The sequence below is a fragment of the Nyctereutes procyonoides genome, unplaced genomic scaffold, assembly GCF_905146905.1.
Source record: "Nyctereutes procyonoides isolate TBG_1078 unplaced genomic scaffold, NYPRO_anot_genome, whole genome shotgun sequence".
Lineage (NCBI taxonomy): Eukaryota > Metazoa > Chordata > Mammalia > Carnivora > Canidae > Nyctereutes > Nyctereutes procyonoides.
Window position 1 is genome coordinate 27109949 of NW_026575146.1, and position 21790 is coordinate 27131738.

Consider the following 21790-nt stretch of genomic DNA (forward strand, 5'->3'; position numbering starts at 1 on the left):
TAAAGAGAGATCTTTTACTGCCTACCTTATATTTCAAAAATAAATTTAATGCCCTTTCACAATCATTTTTCACAAAGTTCTCTCTAGTCTTCACACAGCCTCATTATTTCCTGAGCAGTGAAGGATCATACAAAAATTTTTCAACTCTTGGGGTGCCTGGGTGGCTCGGTTGGTTGAGCGACTGCCTTTGGCTTAGTTCATGATTCTAGGGGTTCTGGAATCAAACCCCACATGAGGCTCCCTGCTTGGCCAGACCCTGCTTCTCCCTCTGCCTCTTTCCCTCCCCTCCACCTCCCTTCTCCTGCTCCTGCTCTCTCTTGTGCACTCTCTCTCTCTCTCTCTCAAATACATAGAATTTTTAAAAACTTTTAAATTCTCTAAAAACTTTTTTATTTTTTTCTTCACTTTGGAATGTCATATCTATTATACATAGATACCTGAATAAAAACTTCCAGTTTAGCATCCTACTACATTTTTTCTTATGTTTCTCTCACTAGAACATTAGCTCTTATTGAGGCAAAGACTTCATCTTTTTCATAGATAGAACTGCAGTATCCATAATACTGCCTGGCACATAGCTTTCTAGAATATTTGTTCAATGGATAAATGAATGAATGAACACAGAAGGAAGATGAGGGAGTAATCTGAATAATGGTAAAAAAGAAATATCAGAATGGCAGAACTGATAGACCAGAGTGAGATCCCAACCTCCATCCTTCAAGAGATCAACAATTAGATATCCACAAACAAGAACAGCTGGCTGTAAGAGAGTTCTGGCGCCCACTTTAGCAACATAGTGGAACAAAGCAAAACAAAGCAAAAACCCTGAGAATAACTGCACTAGAAGAGAAGGAAGACAGCCTCATTTGGCCAGCATCATCCCATCCCCGCAAGGTAGCATTTCTCAGTGCTAAGAGGCAATTTCCCAGCTAGTAAGAGTTCCCCTTACCAGGAAAGTAAAAGTAAGCATCTAACTTCCTCAGCCTCTAGGAACACCAATGTCCTATTTAGGTTTCACCTCTCCCAGACTCACAAAGCTGAGATGTATAGAAACAATAGACACATCTAGTGACAAGAAAAAAAAGCAGTGTTACCAACAGCAACCACATATTGGGAGAGAATGTGGTTCACAGTGACCTGCTCTGCAGGCTAACAGCAGATTTCACTACTGAAGAAACTAATAGCACTGCTCTCATGGAGAAACCTCTGCGGTTTTTATTAGCTTTTGTCCCACAGGCATTTGTATTCACAGATGCCAAGCCCAGAACTGGAGCCTGGGAACCACACTGACAGCCAACTGCGGCCTCTACAGCTGCCCTACTGCACGATGACAGCCCAGACTGCTGCAGCTGACTCCTACCATCATATATACACTTTTGTGGCTAGCCCATGCAGCTGTGTACTTGCACATTACCAACCTGACACCTGTCATTAGCATACACTATAGTGCACATGCCCCGAGGAGACTGTATGGACATGAGAGAGCATTCCAACAGTCAGGGTCCCACCACTGCTTCTGGGCCCAGATCAGGCCCTGTCTTCTCTCACTGTCCTGCATCACTGTGCTTCAATGCCTACTCTCACCACTCTTATTCAGCATACTACTGGAAATTCTAACTGGATCAATCAGGCAAAAAGAAATAGAAGGCATCCAAATTGGAAAGAAAGAAGTAAAATTGTCTTTTTTGGTGATGATATGATCTTTTATATATAGAAAACTCTAAAGACTACACCAAAAAAAAAAAAAAACTATTCGAACTAATAAAGTTGCAAGCTACAAAATCAGTATATAGAAGTCAGTTGTGTTTCTGTATGCTTATAATAAAACATCTGAAAAAGAAATTTAAAAATCCCACTTTTACAATATCATCAAAAACAAATAGGGATAAATTTAAGCAAAGAGGTAAAAGATCTGTTCATGAAAACTTTAAGACTTTGTTGAAAAAAAATTGAAGAAGATACAAGCAAATGGAAAGATATTCCATGTTCATGGATCAGAAGAACGGCCAAAGGACTCATAAAAGAAGAACAAAGCTGAAGGCATAATACTTCCTGATTTCAAATTATGTTACAGAGATACATTAATGAAAATAATATGGTACTGGCATAAAAATAGGCAACATAGACCAGCGAAGCCGAATCAAAAGCCTGGAAATAAGCCCTTACAATGCAGTCAACTAGTATTTGGCAAAGGAACCAAGAACACTAATGGGGGAAAAAAAAAGTCTCTTCAAAAAACGATGTCGGAAAAAAATACAGTAATTTCTAAGATCTAAAGGAACGTGACAGATTTCCTGACTTTTAAAACTATATCAAACTTTCTTTTAGCCTTTTGGAGATTTTTATTATAGAGTTTGAGGAAGCATTAATGACAGTTACATAAAAATCTAAACTTCCACAAAATGAGGCAGTTATTAACTCCAAAAGGAAATGTAACTATTGTACAATTTATGTCTCAGCAGTGAGCAATATGTACACAGTAATAATACATAACTATAGTGAAAATGATGTAAAACTAAAAGTTGATTTCACCAAAAATTATAATGTAAATATACTGGATGAATGGATGGCAATTAGTAAAAGGCAGTTAAATCCTCTGCTTTCACAGTAGAAAATCAATTTACAATGCTAAAATTTATAGAATGAGAAATAGGAATTTGAAAAAAGTCTTAGAACTATAGAAGTAAATTCTAAAAGAAACTAAGAGTTGCAAGTGGCTTGTTCAGGAGAGAAGTTATTTGGAAGTGAGGAGAAAATGAAGAGGTAACCTACTTGCTACTTTTCATTAGAAAGTCTGTATTACTATATGGCTTTTAAATTGTATATGTGTTTCCCTTTGAAACATAAAAAATACACGTGTGTATGCCATATTTGCTACAAGTACATAAATGAACCCAAAGTAGATCAAATGAAAACACCACACATAGGCGATGGGGAAATTTCAAGCAAAAAATTTAGGACCCAGAGCCAGATTTCAAAATTTGGCCATGACTGTAAATTTTTCTCTTTAGGACCACAAAGATCCTTGTCTCTCCTTAGATGTATGTATTTGCTTCATTTTTCTCCTTGCAGACTGATCTTAATATCTTCTCTTCTTCCTAACATCCTCTCTTCTTCCCTTAAAACTTCTGCTTGTTGGCTGTTCAGGCTCTCCAAGGAGCCAGTTCTGGCACTGACTTCACAAGAAGAATCCATGAGACACATTTTACAAAACACTGTTTGTGCCTGTGTCCCTTGGTTCCAATTTTAGATGTTGAGACTGAATGAGTAGGTCAATGTACAGATTGTCTACCCATCAAGGGATCACAACACAAGCATGATCACCCAGGCCCATCACCTCAACAAGAGCTCTGAGAGGAATAAAATTTCAAAGAAGGGGCTGCTATTGGAAAGTTATGTAAACATACCTATTCACTCAATCTGATTCCATGCTTACCAAACTATCTTTAAATAATTTGATTTACCTGAAATTTGCCTACTGGGGAAACCAAGACACTGAACTTTGGGACTTGTATTTCTCTTTGTAAATTAATAAGTTGACTTCAACAATATAAACAAAGGGAGAAAAGATAAACAGCCTAGGTCTACAAAGAGAAAAAAATTTTATATACACAATGAGAAGTATGTACAAAGAAAGAGAACTAGAAAATTACTTGACTTTCCATTTTTGAGGTTTGGCTCCTCATCACGAAAGTCTTCCCATGAGATTCCCCTGTAGTCTGTAGATATATTTACATTTTTACCTGATCCACTTTGAGTCAATTCTGGTTTTTTAGTTGTGGCACATTGACAAAAATATTTTTAAAAATTTTAAAGCCCGAAATACTGTGTCACACCCTAAAGTTAGACTGCAGTAAATGTTCAAGGTAGTGCTGTCTTATGAGGTTTCTTGGCAGTAGGGCAGCTTTAACTAACCCTCCTTGAGTCAATAATATTTATGGATTTGTTTATCCAAACAAAATATCTTTAATAAAAAGGCTACTGTAATATTTTTCCTTTGGAAAGAAAACTATATAAACCCTGAAAATTTTAATTAGCAGTAAAATATGAAATGTCATTGAGTCTTTGTTCCTCAACTTTTTTTTTTTTTTTTTTTTTTTTTTTTAGTCCAGGAAGTAATGGTAGGAAGGACTTGGAAGTATTTTGAGTAAAATTATGATAAACCTAGTACTTTGGGATTTTATGAACTATAAAGATAGTTATAGAATCCAAAATTTCAGTACCTTTAATATGCCATAAGTGTCACACTGGCTTCCTGTTTAGTTTTCTCTGAATTGTGTTTAGACTTTACTTCAAATGTCAAGACGTAGAATACATCAGTGATGTTCATTGATTCTCACCATAACTTCGACTGCCTGCAGTGGACATAGAGAAAAAAATGATAGCGTGGTATTATAAGTGTTTGCATTAAAGAAAGCTTACAAGGCATGCATGTGGATAGAAAGAAAGGATTTTTAAGAGACAAAAATACAGTATTATCCACTTACTAAGTAAAAAAATCAAGAACTCCCATAAAAGCACTTAAAAAAATAACTGAACTCAGTATTTGTAAATGTTTTAAAAAAAAAGAAAGAAAGAAAAGGAAAAAGTGAAATAAAATTAGTTCCCTCAAATTGTCCCACCTATTGTTGCAAAATTATTCTACCAATACTTCATAAGTGTTTCTTAGCTAGACAGGTTAAGGAAGAATGTTAATAATTCATAATATCTTCAATAAGATATTTAAAATTCTCTACCTTCTCCAATAACCAGTCATCTGGAAATATTTTACTTTCCAAGTTAGCAAACCAATGAAAAGAGACATAATTGATATGTTCTTCTGTTGCTTGTTAGTTAGCCTATGTGTACCAAAAGTGTGGTCCTATTTTTTGATATCCCCATAGGTAGTGCTTATTCAGGGTAAATATTTTAAGGCTAGTGATTTCTTCTCCAGCAATATTAGACCTAAAGGAAGGATTAGGTTGATCCCAATGAAGAAAACAGTCTATAATCAGCTACTTCACTACATAGTTCAGAACAAGGCAATCTCAAGGACCTGTGGGTAAACCGTAAATGGCAACCAAGATCCAGTCTCCTCTTACTTCCTATCTTGTTGTTAACTTTCTGCAGCGGGGTGTCTGGGTGGCTCAGTCGGTTAAGCGTCTGCCTTCTGCTCAGGTCACGATCTCAGGGTCCTAGGATTGAGTCCTGCTCAGCGGGGAGTGAGGGCCCTCTGCCCCTCTCTCTGCTCATGCTCTCTCTCTCTCTCTCTCTCTGAAACAAATAAAATCTTTTTTAAAAAATAATTGTTTGCAGAAACAAAACACATAATTAATCTTGGAAGTTGGAAACTTATAACTGCTTCTCGTCATCTTATGTTGAACTCTTTGTTTCCCTTTGCCTTAAATATTACTGAAGAATAATATCACATGGGTGCCAAAAATAGCCAATAGAAGAATTTTTACTTGTATCATATGTACATTTCTGTGGTAAGGACCATAATATGGCACAATTTATAGTCTGCCTGTCTTCAGAAGTTGCTAAATGTCACTAACAAGAATTAAGGATAGCCCTGTGGAATGTGTCTTAATATTATCTTGTAACCAGGCTAAGGGTAACAGAATTTTCTCTAAATCACTTAGATTTTATAATAGTGCTTAAATGAGAACTTATCTTCTCAATCAAAAACATTAATTTTTTTGCTGGGCCAACTTCACAATTAAACATAAAGCATTACTTATACTCATTATGAAAAATTATTAATAGGGGCACCTGTGTGGCTCAGTGAAGCATCCAACTCTCGATTTTGACTCAAGTCATGATCTCAGGGTTGTGAGGCTGAGCCCCGTGTTGGGCTCCACACTGGACATGGAGCCTGCTTAGGATTCTCTTTCTCACTTTCCCTCTGATCCCTTCCCATCTTCTCCCTCTCTGAAAAAATAAAAAGGAAGAAAGGTTAATAATATGCAGTTATTATGGGAATAATGTTATTCAGTGAAAAATTAAATGATTACTATTGTCCCAAAGGTCTAATTCTTACATATACCTTAAATTGTTTTATATAGTAAAAAGCCAAGACAAGGGGCTCTTGGGTGGTATAGACTAGTAAGCATCTGACTCTTGGTTTCTGCTCGTATTGTGGCCTCAGGGTCCTCAGATAGAGATTCACTTCAGGTTCCACCCTCAATGTGGAGTCTGCTTAAGATTCTTTGTTCCTGGGCAGCCCCGGTGGCTCAGTGGTTTAGCGCTGCCTTGGACCTAGGGTGTGATCCTGGAGACCCGGGAGGATGGAGTCCCACGTCAGGCTCCGTGCATGGAGCCTGCTTCTCCCTCTGCCTCTGCCTCTGCCTCTGTGTGTGTGTGTGTGTCTCTCATGAATAAATAAATAAAATCTTTAAAAATAAAATTAAAAAAAAAGATTCTTTCTTCCTCTGTCCCTCCCACTCATGTGCATGCTCTCTCTCAAATCAATCGGTTAATCAATCTTTTTTTAAAAAGCCAAGACAAATAATTCTTTTTGATACCTAGCTGCTACAGCTTTGAATAAAGTGTGATAATCAGCAAAAAGTCAGATATGAGGCTAAAGTTAAAAAATTCTTGCTATTAATTATATAATGTTTTATTGTTTAAGTTTTTATTTTTAATTACAGTTAAATGTACAGCATTAGTTTCAGGTGTACAAGATGGTGATTCAACCCTTCTGTACATCACCTGGTGCTTATCACAAGTGCACTCCTTCATCCCCATTACCTATATAACCCATACTCCCACCCTGCTCTCCTCTGGTAACCATCAGTTTGTTCTCTATAATTAGGAGTCTGTTTCTGGATTTGTCTCTCTCTCTTAATTTTTTCCCATTTGTTTGTTTTGTTTCTTCAATTCCACATATGAGTGAAATCATATGATATTTGTGTTTCTCTGACTTATTTTGCCTAGCATTATACTCTCCAGTTCCATACATGTCATTGCAAATGGCAAAATTTCATTATTTTTTATGGCTGAGTAATATTCCTACACACACATATACACACACACACACACACACAAACACACACCATCTTTATCCATTCATTAATTGATGGATACTTGTGCTGCTTCCTTATCTTGGCTATTATAAATAATGCTGCCATAAATATAGAGGTGCATATATCCCTCTGAATTGGTGTTCTTGCATTCTTTGGGTAAATACTCAGTAGTTTAATTGCTAGATCATCGGATAGTTCTATTTTTAACTTTTTGAGGAAACTCCATACTGTTTTCCACAATGGCTGTAACAGTTTGCATCCCTACCAACAGTGCAAGAGGTCTCCCCTTCCCCCATATCCTCATCAAAACCTGTTGTTTCTTGTATTGTTGATTTTACCCAGTCTGACAGGTGTAAGGTGATATCTCATTGTAGTTTTGATTTGTATTTCCCTGATACGTGATAATGAGCATCTTTTCATGTGTCTGTTGGTGACTGTGTACTGTTTTATTTCAAAAGATCAATGTATTTCAGGAAAATGCCTCCTTGTGGTAGAGAATAACAACACAGCTCATTACTTTCTTCTAAATATCCAAATGAATGCTTCGAGAGAATTGTACTTGATTCTTCACTAAATTTTTTGTAAATGTGAACCAAATGAAGTGTCAGTTTCATTCCTAGGATGAAATCCCTAGATTTTTTACACGAAGTATATTTTTCAACTATTGTTTTAATTTCATTTGAACTTCAAACATTTTTCAAATGATTAAAACATCTGTAACATAATATTTCAAAAACTATTCCTAATCTAAAAACTGATTTTGGGGAGATGCCTGGATGGCTCAGTCAGTTAAGTCTCTAATTTCAGCTCAGGTCATGATCTCAGGGCCCTGGGATCAAGCCCCACATCAGGCTTCCCACTCAACAGGGAGTCTGCTTGTCCCTCTTTCCTCTTCCCCTCCCCCTTTTTGTACCCTCTCTGTCTCTCTCTCTCAAATAAATAAATACAATCTTAAAAATAACTGATTTGGGGGGTTATTTACGCGTAGTAACTAGTATAAAGCAATCAAAGATTGTATCACTTGGTTATAACTTAATGTATGAATTATCCACTTCTGATTCTACTTTGTCATGATGAAAGGACATATCAGCAATAAGCTAGATCAGAGAAACTGGAAAATAAATAAGATTTAATGAACTGAGTAATATTCAGTGTCGCTATTCTGATCTCCTTTTCTCTTCCATGTTCCAATAGAATGTTTCAAATTAGCAGAAATTTTTCTTTACTGGATTTAAAAAATCAATTGACAAGGCATGAAGTTCCCCATTCTTTTATTTTTGATTAAACAAAATGAGATATAAAATGATCAGAAATTCAAAAAGTGATTCAGAGATTGATAAAGAGGGATCCCTGGGTGGCGCAGCGGTTTGGCGCCTGCCTTTGGCCCAGGGCGCGATCCTGGAGACTCGGGATCGAATCCCACGTTGGGCTCCCGGTGCATGGAGCCTGCTTCTCCCTCTGCCTGTGTCTCTGACTCTCTCTCATCTCTCTGTGTGACTATCATAAATAAAAATAAATTAAAAAAAAACAAAGATTGATAAAGAGTAACTCAACTATTTTGATGAAACAGAATTTTATTATTATTTTTGTTAACTTTTGGAAACAAAGGACACTATACAAAATGCATGTTTAATTATACCACCACTAATATATACCTCCTTTAAGGTGTAATAATGAAATATTACTTTTTATTTTTTAAATTTTTTAAAAACATTTTATTTATTTATTTATTCATGAGAGAGACACGGAGAGAAGCAGACAGAGGGAGAAGCAGGCTCCATGCAGGGAGCCCGATGTGGGACTCGATCCCGGGACCCCAGCATCACGCCCTGAACTGAAGGCAGACACTCAACCACTGAGCCACCCAGGCATCCCGAATTATTACTTTTTAACTAAAATCAATTGATCTTCATTTTTTCTAAAAATAGACTTTAAGTCTTACAAAGCTACCCATATGTCTAAAGCATGATTTACACTCATAGCAATTTTTTCATATTTTCTTTGCCACATGGATAGTAAACATAAGCAAAGGCTGAAAAATAAATTCTAAAGATGTGTATAAATGTATGTATTAATTGTTCTATATTTTAATATTTTCCTGTTTTAGAACTACATTTGTTGCAGAAAAAAATATTAAAATATTTTCGTATCCTCTTTCTTTCCTTGCCCCACTATGAATAATTTTCTTTTACCTCTTAAATTCCTGGATTTTTGTTGTGTAGATAGTAGTCTGTCAGGCTACTAGAACTGAAAGGAGTTTGAGCTAGTTAGATGGCTTTAAATTGGAAATGACACAGTTGCTTAAAGAAGAAAAATATGGCAAGGAATGAAAAATAAAGAAAAGAAGGGTAAAAAAGTTAAAGATCAGTCCATCTGGCTTTAGGGGATATCTGGAGGACTCTGAGGATCACAGGCTAGGGTGATCTGCTCTACCTTGTGGTTCAGGACTCTAAGAAGGTAAGTGGAAAGAAGGATTTAAAGAAATTCTATTATGGGGGATGCCTGGGTGGCTCAGGGGTTTAGCATCTGCCTTTAGCTCAGGGCATGATCCTGGGGTCCCACATCAGGCTCCCTGCAAGGAGCCTGCTTCTCCCTCTGCCTGTGTCTCTGCCTCTGTGTGTGTGTGTGTGTGTGTGTCATGAATAAATAAATAAAACCTTAAAAAATTCTGTTGTGTATCATTATTGCTGAAACTGGTGTTTTGGGGGAAGACAATTAAGTAACTTTTTAAGTTCTTCGGGATGCTGTATTATGTTTTTTATCTGTGTGTTTGTTATCTAATTATATACCATGTTTAGGTTAGTTTCAGAGTGAGAACAATCAGGTCCAGCTTTAAATGAATTATGATATAGATTATGCATTATTGCTCCACTAGTGGTGGATATTTAATCTGTTATTTCAGAGAAAATTAGTCTCATTTTTTCATTTCTCCCAAGTTTTGCTATGAACTGTAACATATTAAACCAGATGATTAGGAAGCTGAGATATATTCTGTAGTTCCTATTTGGTTACAAGTACCGGATAGTTTATGAGTAAATATTTAAAATCACATAAACAAAACAAATTGTGGTATGATAAAGCCACAATAATGCATAATTAACATTTATTAAATGCTTACTCTGTGCCAGGTTTTGTTCTAAGCACCTGACATGCATTAGTTGATTTGATATACTCACTACAGCTCTATGATATAGAACTAGGTTTTCCCCTATTTTTCCAAAGAAGAAACTAAGGCAGGAAAAAGATAAATAACATGCTCAAAGTCACACAGCACCAGCTGGGGGGTAGTGGAGCTGGGTTCAAAACCAGTCTGGTTCCAGAACTTGCCTTCTTAACCTCTGTATTATAGTATCTCTTTAATCAAGCCTCATATTTAATCTATAAACTGTAAAACGTTATATTTCTGGTAATCACCCAGATAGGGAAAAATGAAATATAAACACATTTCATAATTAATAACAAAGATATATAAAGAAATCAATTTTCACACTATGAATTTTAAAACAGTCTTATTCTCAATAATAGAAATAATATACTTTGTACTGTATTTTGCTTATGTCATACCCTAAACCATGTACTTCCCTAGCTTTCTGGCTAGAGCTGTCATTGTTACCACTACCAACTAATGCACACATAAATCCTGGTGTGATTAACTTAAGAAAAAAAAAAGCAAGTCACTTTTTTCTACATGTTTTTCTTAAGTAAGAGAAAAAATAGTGTGTCAGGTTGTTTCAGATTTATAAAGAGAAAATTTGACTAAGGGCTTCTAGGAACGTGTAGTGTCTGCCCATGTACAGTACAAAAGGATGGAATCTATTTGGAAAGAGAGATGATAGATAAATTATGTATTATATATTGTAATTTATTACTTAACACATATACATTTGACAAAGCTGATAAATACAAACCCTACTGTTGAATCTTGGATGCTTTCTAAGAAAGTTGTATCATATTTCTTCATTACTGCTTTTGGGGCATAATAGAGTGATGGATGTAGACCCTAGAAGTACAGACTATCAGTTAAAATTCATGGTCATCCTAAAGAGACATGCACGCCACAGAAATGTGGACATGGTCACAGTAGGGCACTAATAGGGTCAGTCTGTGAACAAATATATCCAGTGATCACCATGGTAACAACCCTGATGGGTCACACATGGACTAATCTTTCATTCATTATCTGGAAAAATAATTCTCCTGGGGATGACCTATACTGAGGCTTTACCAAGATTATCTCTGTAGGTGTTGAAATAAAATTACCACTTCCATGGGGGATTGCCTAGAAAATGACTTTCCCATGGAAGAGTCTAAGTCATTGCAAAATATGGTACTTACAGGACTATTTTGAGAATGATGTGAGCATTAGTAACCATTCTAACACAGTATTCCCAGAATTACCTAGATAGGCTAGGCTGATTTCCAAACTATCCTATTGTGCAGTTCTACGAGACTCCCTAAATGTGGAATTTAAAATCCAGGAACTTTTCAACATGTGGATGAGTTCATCTACAAACCTGTTTGTGATTCTGATAATAATTTGTAGCGTTTTTCAGGAAATGAACTTTTTAGTGTGGAGAGATGAATGCCTTATGAGAGACCTTCAGAAAAATCTCATTTGGGGAACTCAAAATATCTGCCATTCCCTCCATATGAGATATAGGTGACATTAATGGACTATGATTTTTGTCTGTTGTTCTTACTCAAAGGATAGTCAAGATCCACAGTTCCTTCCTAGAAAATAAGGCACTAACTCTGCTGGGGAAGTTTATTGCTATATGCTTCAGCTCAAAGCAACTTTCTTTAGGCATCAGTTCAGTTTTTTTCTGATTCTATGAAGGATAAGGAGAAGCTTAGCTTCAGTGCCCCCAAATGAGGGATGAAGATTATGAGAAGGTCTCACCATGGGCCCATGCTTTCTTCTTGGGGGAAGGTAATTAAAGAGGTTGGAACACCTTTACCCTTTCTGACATTAACCTAAACCTGCTGGTAGAGACTCTGCAATTGGTGTGAGAAAGCCTTTTGTCATTCACTCCTATCTCTGGAACTCCAAACCATGGAAGATAAATAATCCCACCTTCAAGCAGAGGGCAGGAACAGTGCTGGTAATATCTGGATACTGCTTGTCACTATGTCTGAGACAGAAAAGAGGAACAATGAAACTTTTTGCCTGATGACTGTATTTTGAAGACTTATTATTTTTCTCTTTATGATATAACAGTCTAAACAAGCAGACCAACCCCAAAATGAGAAGTATCTCTATTTTTGACAAGCCCTAGAACTCTACAGAAACCACCCAACTTCTAACTGAAATTTTTCAAATGTTGACCCCATGCAAATGTAGATATAAAGTAATATAATAAACAAATAAAAAAAGTTATATTATATTTCTATTGATAGATTACTATCAACTAAACTCTATAAAATGAACAATTTCTTCATTTAGATTTTCTTAGCATTTACCAAATGTCCTTTAACTATTCCAGGGTCTCATTAAGAATACCACTTTATATTTAGCTGTGAATGTCTTGAAGAGTTTTGGTTACGTATTTTGTAGGAGTCTCTCGGTTGTGGTTTTTTGATATTTTTCTCACCTTTTAGAATGGCATTATGGGTTTTAAGAGGAAAACTACAGAGGGAAAGTGTTGTTTCATTGCCTCATATCAAGGGAACATACTGTCAACAAGACTATTGATGTTAAACTTGATTGCCTGGCTGAGGTATTTTTTTGTCCAGCTTCTTGTAAAGTTAGTCTTTTTTTTAATATATATATTAAAGCAGATAAAGCTGCCAATGCTTGCAAAATAAATTCAACTAAACACACACAGTGAGATGTGTACTTTTTTCCCTAATAAACTTCATTTTTTAAGGAGACTATTAATTTACAGAAAAATTGCAAAGTTAGTACAGAGAATTACAATACTTTTTCACCCAGTTTCCCCTATTATCAACATCTTAATTCAGTATGGTATACTTATTACAGTTAATGAACAAATATTGATCCCTCCCGGCCTCTGCCTGTCCCGGGGGAGGCCGGATCCTGGGCTGTGTCCCGGCGCCCTGTGCTCCGGGGCCTGCGCTGTGGGATTCGCGCTCCCGCCCCGCAGCCCCCTCCCTGGAGCCGCTCCCGAGCCCCTCCGAGCTGCTCCGGTGCGCGCTGCAGCCCTTAGGGAGCTCGGCGCACTCTCCCGGGGCGCAGGTGTCTGTTAGTGTCCCCGGGAGCCCGAGGGCATCCCCGCCCTCCTGGGTCCTGCTCTAACTCCCTGCGGGCCCCTTTCCCCCGGGAAGGTTGGTGCAGCTCCTGCTTCTCCGGGACGGGGCTCTCCTGTCCTGGGGACACTCGCCCCGGCCTCAGCCCGGCTCTTCGCGGGGCCCCTCCCCCTCGGAGGCCTTTTGTTTCTTTATTTCTTTTTCCCCGTCTTCCTACCTTGATAGAAGCGCGAACTCTTCTCACTGTAGCATTCCAGCTGTTCTCTCTTTAAATCTCAGGCCGAATTCGTAGATTTTCAGGATGATTTGAAGGTTATCTAGGTAATTTGTTGGGGACAGGTGATTTGGGGACCCTACTCTTCCGCCGTCTTGCCCCTCCTTATCTGTGAGAATTTGAACCAATCTAACATCTTTGTGTTCTACACCCCTGATGCATCTGCCTGGAATTCTCTTTCCCCACTTCTCTTACTTTCTTCAGCTTTCTGATCAAATGTGATCTCCCAGAGGGGTCATCCCTGTTCACTCTATGTAAAATAGCAAAAACCCACTCGTCTGTCCTCTTAACCTGCTTTGTTTTTCTTGTAGGAATCACTTACTTTTCTTATTATCTATCTCTATTCACTAGAATATAAACCAAAGAAGAGTAAGAATTTTCCTGTTTTTCCTGTATCCTCATTGGATATTGAGGATATTGCTATATCCTCATCACCTAAAACGGTGCCTGAAATATTATAGTTGCTTAAAATATTCATGTTGTTTAATAGAGAGATAAATGAGATTCTGGTACAGACAGTGGTCTCAGATAGATCTTTTTGACTTAGTCAATTCACAGATCTGGTTGTTCTACTATTTCACAGGCAGAGTAGGTAGTAAGAAAAAATTTGAGAATATGTGCTCAAGCTACTTTCACTTTGTATCTGAATACTCCCACCATGGAACATATGAATTTTGTTTATTAATACAATCACTTTTACTTACAAATAGATAAAATAAATTTGTGTGAACTCCTAGTCAAATATTACAAACTAAAGACATGATTCTATTTCTGTTCCTTTTAAAACTGTACTAAAATGATAAAGAATTTTTAAGAGTATAAATTTGCAAAAAGGAAAATAAATGAAAAATAACAGCTCTATAATTTTATAACCTAGAAAGCAAATAGTTAAGCAGGAAATGAGTCAGCAGACCTGAGAAAAATTAATCTTAAACTAGCAGGAGAGGAAGCAAAGAGCCGAGAGGATAACCTGGTTTAAGTTACAGAATTGCCCCAAAGTTCACAAATCAGCAAATACAGATAACACCAAAAATGGAGATGGTCCCAGCTATAACATGGGAGTATATTCTCTGAAGAAATAAACAAAGGACTCTAGACTTGGAAACCAATATTGAGGCAGGAAAACATACTCAAAACAAAGATGTTACATAAGTACTTGCATACTCAAGACTAAGGTCATTCCTTTAGCTTCCTCCTCCCTTAGCAACCAGATACAGACACCTAGGAAATCACCCTTTTTGCCAAAAATGGATAGTCTTCTCTATGAACTGGACCACCCCAAAAGAGAGATCAAGCTTCTCAGACAGATCCTATAATTAAATTCACTGCCCTTATGCTATGTTGTTCTATTGCCAGCTTGGATAAGTTGGGAGTTACATTTCCCCTTCCCTGTATGGTTCTCAGTTAGAACTGGCCAGGAGAAAACGTGCATGAAATTTGAGGACAAAAGTTAAGCAGTGGTTATAACTCTCTAAATAATCACAGCTACATATTATGTCAGAAAGCGAAAAGAACCTGATAAGTTCTGTGGGACTCTCTGATCTGATGGTGGGGGGCCACCAAATGTGGAGCATCCCGATTGGGTGGGGGCGGGCTGGTAGCATGGGCAGTTAAAGAATTCACCCAAAGCAGAACAAAAGAGATAGACGTTTATTGACTATATCACAAGGGGTCAGCAGGCAGGACAGCAAAGGAGAGACTGCCAGGAGGCAACCACAGTTACAGGACAGAATGAGGGAGATGGGAATGTATGCAGTTTTCCTTTGTTTGGTAGTTCCTAAGATTACCTGTGCCAGGTAGCCTTTGATCATTTAGGGCCTATGGCTATTTCCAGGTGGGTTGCTTAATGAGCTTGTTTGCATTCAGCTTGGTGATCACTGTGGGCTCTTTTGCCTTGCTCAAGTTTCCATTGCTCAAGCCTATTGCCTGAAAACATCCTCTACAGGGTCCATCTTGTCTCCCACTCTACTTAACCCCATGTCTAAGCACTTCTTCCCAACTGTAGGTCCTGGTAACAAACAGCATTCCCAGGCTTACTACCAGACACCTGGCAACAAACCTACAGAAACAGTCCAGAGATATTAGTTTCCCACGGGTTCTTCTTGAGCTCTTGTCTGTAGTCCCATTCTGATGGCTAGACATGCCTGGTTTCCTAGATTCCCCTACAAATTCCCACTTATTTATGTTTCTTAGTGACGTAAATAGAACTTCCTAATGACTTCATTGATTTTCCAGTCCTTCACTGCCAAGATCCTCTTATAGTCTACTTCTTTAGCTCCTCCCACAATTATTTAGGTCAAATGCCTACAACAAATCTCTCAACGTTTATAGGCCTCCAGAGTTCATAAGCCTCCAGAGTTCATGTAGTTTCCAGTCAGCTTTCTAATCTCCTGCACTTATTTGCCTGATCAAGGATCTGGGAAACACCTCTAATAGGAAATGCTTCCGATAGGAAAGGCCTAAAACAAACAGGGGAAAAAAAAAAACAGTTTATAGCAAACGGAGAGAAAAAAACTTCCTCCAAATACTATCATAAATCTCCTTTGGGAGATTATATTGCAGACACAAAACATGACAGGATTCCATTTTAAACAAATATTCAGACAGCAAAAAGAGCTCTGGGAATTAGAAATATAAGAGTTAATTTTTTAAAAAATCTCATCAGAACTGAAAAATAATATTGAAGCCATTCTTATAAGGTACAACAAAAAAAATTAATTGATGAAGAAAATATTTAAAAAAAATAGAAGTCTAATCCAGAGAATCCAGTATCTGAAAACAGGGAGTTTAGAAAACTGAAAAAAGAAGCAGAAAGGAAGAAATAAAAAATAATTCAAGAAAAATCCCCCAGAACTGAAGAGTTTCTAGATTAAAAAGGCTCATACACTGGCCAATGGAATCGATGAGGGCACCACACCAAAGTACATCCCTTGAAATTCCACAGTGCTGGAGAAAAGAAAAGATCCTAACAGCTTCTTCTTCTTTTTTTTTTTTAATTTTTTAAAATTTAAATTCAATTTGCCAACATATACTATAACACTTGGTGCTCATCCTATCAAGTGATCCTAACAGCTTCTTAAGAATAAAACATGTTCACATACAAAGCACAAAAAGTAAGAATAGATTCAGACTTCTAAACATCAATAATGGAGCAATTTCTTTACATTTTAAAGGAAAATCCGTTCTCATATGCAATTCTATGCCTATTCAAGTAGGAAGGTAAACTTTTATACCTGGCCAAGAAAGAATTTAACTCATTCATCCTTTCAGGAAGCTACTGGAAAGATAGTCAACCCAAATAAAAGTTTTGACAATTCCAACATGTGGATTTTTTTCAGGTCCATGTGTCTGACATTTATTACAAATATCATTTACTTTAAAAAATTACAGTTACATGGAGCTCCTGGGTGGTTCAGTCCATTAAGTGATTCCTTCAGCTCAAGTCTTGGTCCTGGGGTCCTGAGATCGAGCCCCACATCAGGCTCTCTGCTCAGCGGGGAGTCTGCTTCTTCATCTCACTCTGCCTCTCTCCTGCCCTCCCCATACTCTCAAATAAATAAATAAATAAATAAAATAATCTTTTAAAAAAATAATAAAACATTACAGTTACAGATAGCTAAAAGATTATTTTATAGCAGGCCACCTGTGAAAGCAAGTCAAGGAGGAACCCACAGTCACTGACAGATTCTGATCAGATGTCTCTGGCAAGAATGGAATGTAGGAAAGAAAACTCCAAGCCACAGTCCCACTTGGAAGAATTGTATTAATAGGACACAGTTTATTAGCTTAAGGTTTATGATGACAGTACAACTCTGGTGAAAATGTAAGTGGAGAATATATCAGCTGACAGAATATTTCCACCAAGAATGATCCCTCAGACTTTTGACAACTGCCTCAATGTATGGGTGGTCAAAACAGAAAAGTAGTTATTAGACATATGAGAATTCTGACCATAAGGCATTCCCTTCTCCTTCCACCTCTTCAGAGGTGCTTCTGGGCATCAAAGACCTAATTACTTTAATTGTTACTCTTTCTGTGTTTTAAAATAATTTGATTCCTACTCAATGCAGCCCTGAACAAAACTGGGCGGTCTTTGAGATGATACTGAATAACTTATAGCCTTCTGTTAGATACATTCTTTCCTGTTATTCTCACAATACTCTCTGTGACAGATGATACAGATGAGAAACTGTGGTTCAGAGAATTAAGTGATTTCTCCAAGGTCCCATAGCTGGAACACGAGGAGCTGGGATTCAAAACAGAGGCTTCTAACTGCAAATCCTTTTCCACATGGATTCATTCCTGAATTTATGTGATTTACAGCAAGGTAATGACTCCCTAACCTTGACTCTGCCCTAGCAAATTATTCATACTTTTCTTTATCATCAAAAAGTAGTTTGTCAAGAATCACTGTCAAAAATTCTTAATCTGATGAACTGTATTGCCTTCCAAATTTGACTCTATACCAAATTATGCATAGAGTGAGATTCCTTGGCCTGCAGGCTTAAGATTTTGAAATTTTTTTGTAGTGCCTAACAGACCTTTTTGATCCATCACATTTAGTCACATCAATCATACTACCTCGAAGAACACATTGTAAAGAAAATAATGTAATGTGATTGATGTGAACAGATGTGACATGGGACAATTAAATTTCAGTTTAAGGACCCAAGGAGAAAAACACCTGATGCTCTATAAGGTTCACTAAACAAAGACTCTATTGCTAACAATATAAATACAATTTATAGGCTTTGTTTTCCCAAGTGGGAGAGAGAAGAAATACAATATATGTAAATAGTATAATGTGTGTTTATCCACCATGCATGGGCAGAAAATTTCCTCTGAGTGTCTGAAATCTAATATTTCCTATTGCATTCCAGAGCCAAGTTGAACTTAGCAATGCTAATCCACAGGGAAAAAACTAATGTTTTAAGAAATAAATTATTTATCATTATTATACATATGGATGAGAGCATTTCAAAATAACTCAATATATTTTTTTAAGAAAAATAAAGGATTTTAATAGATCTGAAATGTAAATGATATTTTAGGGGGAATATCTTTAAAGCATTTTATATGGTGAATTTTTCTTTAAAGATTTTTATTTATTTATTCATGAGAGACACAGAAAGAGGCAGAGACACAGGCAGAGGGAGAAGCAGGCTCCATGCAGGGAGCCCGATGTGGGACTTGATCCTAGATCTCCAGGATCCTGCCATGGGTTGCAGGCGGCGCTAAACTGCTGAGCCACCAGGGCTGCCCAGATGGTGAATTTTTAAAAGGCACTTACGTCATTACCAAAGGTTATGATCATTCCTTTCAAGATCTTATTTTTGTTGAGCTTTAGTTCATAATTTAAAACTATGTAAAACAAATATCAAAATAGGTATACACATATATGTATATCTTTAAACTACCAAAATGTTTTAAACTACCAAATGTTTCCCTTTGATTTTTTCCTCACTATATATTGAAAAATGTGATGCAGTTGTATATTTAATATCTTGGTAGAGAAGTATAATCAACCCAATGTTTTTAAAGCATATCTTCATTGTTCCTTTTTCTTTCTCCCTTTCCTAGCTCTATTCGTCTTTCTGTCTTGCCTTCCTCTTTTTCCTCTTTTAACTTCTCAATGATTTCTTTTACAAAAGGAACTCTCAGGATTCCAGGGGCTGGCACTCAGATGCTGTACTTCCAACCACTCGCGTGCACCCCCAGGAAGCCTGTGACACAGATGAAACTATCCAGGCAGAGCATTTCCACTCAAGGTAGTTTGTGACCTTGGCCATGTGACTAAGCCTATGCCTGAGGTTTCTTATCTTTATACTTGAGATAATTACAGCTATAGATCTGATGCAGTAATTTGTTGGAATTAAATTAGGCAATTCTAAAGTGCTTAACAAATTTAGTAGTCGTCCTAGATGCTCAGTATGTTAGTTTCTTTTCTTGATTAGTTAAGGGATTGACAGTTTAATCTTTCTGCTGAAGCTACCGTTTTATCTCCCAATTGTATATCTTATTTCTCTTCATTAATGCCCAAGAAAAAAGATGAAGATGAAAGCTGCAGACTTCCTCTCCTCTTCCCTTCTCTAATTTAATATAAGGGCATACCAGGAAGCATTCATCATGGTGCCATACCCCATGAGAACTAAAGAAAAATAAAAAAATTTATGGAGGTGAAAATTTGGGGAAGGAGTGGAGAGGCATTATAATTAGGAGATAAAACATTATGTGTGGCATCCCAGACTCTTCACAGTAATTCCACGCACGCAGCCAAACTCTTAGCCTCTCGTCCCAAGAAGTACCTACTTCAGCCGCATAGGAAGGCTTTCCATGGCCCAAACTTTCCTATCTGTGCTGTTGCAGATTCCATTGTTTTTATCTATATGCCCCCTTCTCTTCTTTACCTAGCAAAGTTCTCTTCACGCTTCACAAACCATCTCAAATATTATCTCCTCTGGAAGGCCTTTCCTTTCTTCTGCTAGATGAGATTAATTACTGCCTCTCTGGCTCCACAGCTTGCTTGTAACACTAGTGTAACCCCCATGTTCATTTGACAGTCTCCCCTACAAAACTTCTTGAAGATGAAATCTGTCTTACTAACTTATTTAGCCCTAGCAAGAAAATTCAGTAAATATTTATAGAAGATTAAAAGTATAAATATGTATGTAGTGGGACACCTGGATGGCTCAGTAATTGAGCATCTGCCTTTGGCTCAGGGTGTCATCCCAGAGTCCTGGGATCGAGTCCTCCATTGGGCTCTTTGCATGGAGCCTGCTTCTCCCTCTGCCTATGTCTCTGCCTCTCTCTGTGTGTCTCTCGTGAATAAATAAAGAAATTCTTAAAAAAAACTATGTAGTAATTATCCTACAGTCATATTGTTCTTAATATTTATTTAAAATAATATTTCAAGGATATTGAGAGCTTACACCATTTTTTCCAATTTGCCTGCATAGCACCCAACTTATAAGATTCCCTCATGTAAGCACAGTGACTAACAAGAAGAGATGTTTGGTGAAAGTACTAAAATGGGAGATTGGAAATCTGATTCTGTCCCAGCTTTGCTACTCATTGACTGCATCACCTTAAGAAAATCAGGTCTTTGGGCTGCAATGAACCCATTTGTTAAATAAGAACTTAAGCTACTTGATTTCTTTTTCAGCTTGTAATAGTCTACCATTCTACAAATACCAATCCTGAGATCTCACCATTACAGTACTTTCACCTAAGGACTTGCACTAACAACACTGAGTTTAAATGAAAGTTTAAAGTAAGATGAGGGTGGTGACTTCAAACAACTGGAGAATTATATGTGGAATAGGATGCTGTGCCATTCCATTTTTTTTCTGAAAAGTTTGGGAAAGACACCAATGTTGGCATGTGGTCTTGGTATACCATACCTGAATGCTTTAGCTCAGGGTCCATAGAAGGAGAGCCAGAAGGGGAAATTCCTATTCAAATGATTTATTGGGGGAGTGTCCTCAGGAGAAGCAAAGTGACAGCAGAAGAATAAGGCAGGGGAAAATGAAGCTCAGCAGAGATGTTGAACAACAGTTTCAGTCTGATCCCACGGAGAAGCTCTGGAACGTGAATTACACCACAAATTGGACTCACCTGGTGGCAAGAGGGTTGACCTTTGGATTCCTTTGTCATTGGCCAAGGTTGGGAGGGCATAAGCTCCAAGATGGATGAAGTGGTTCCTGGCTACTGCTTGACCTAAGGCAAGTCTCTGGAAAGAGAAAAGGGAAGCTTTGAGTTGTTAGTAGTCAATACTCAGAGCCCGTGGTAGGATGGGTGCTTCAGCTAATAAAATGAATCTAAGCAGGTACCAACACCATTCTCTGATTAAAATCCCTTTGCTTCCCAGAGCAGAAGCAAATACCAAAAAAGTAGAAGTATTTCCATGTTTGAGGAAAAGTTTAAATAGTAGAATATTCTGAGTTGTGAGCGGAGCCATGCATTTATTCATTTGTTTCTTCATATACTCAATTAATAACATTTCTTGAGTCCTGTTTAAAATGACCCACTCCAGCAAACAGTGCATCTGTGTTCAAGTCAGATGCCCTTGAATGTAAGTCTAATGGTTTTTATTAGTTTAGTGTAAGACACCACACTTTTCAACAGAAGAGTGCATCCTGAGGTAGGATGGATCCATATACCATCCTTCATGCAAAAGACCTCTGAAGAAGTGAATGGATAGATTTGACTGAGCTACATGTACCAGAGGGTAGACCTGAACCTACCAGAACCACCAATCAGTAACCTGTTAGTGTCAAGACCCAGGAACCATGGATATTACTTTTGT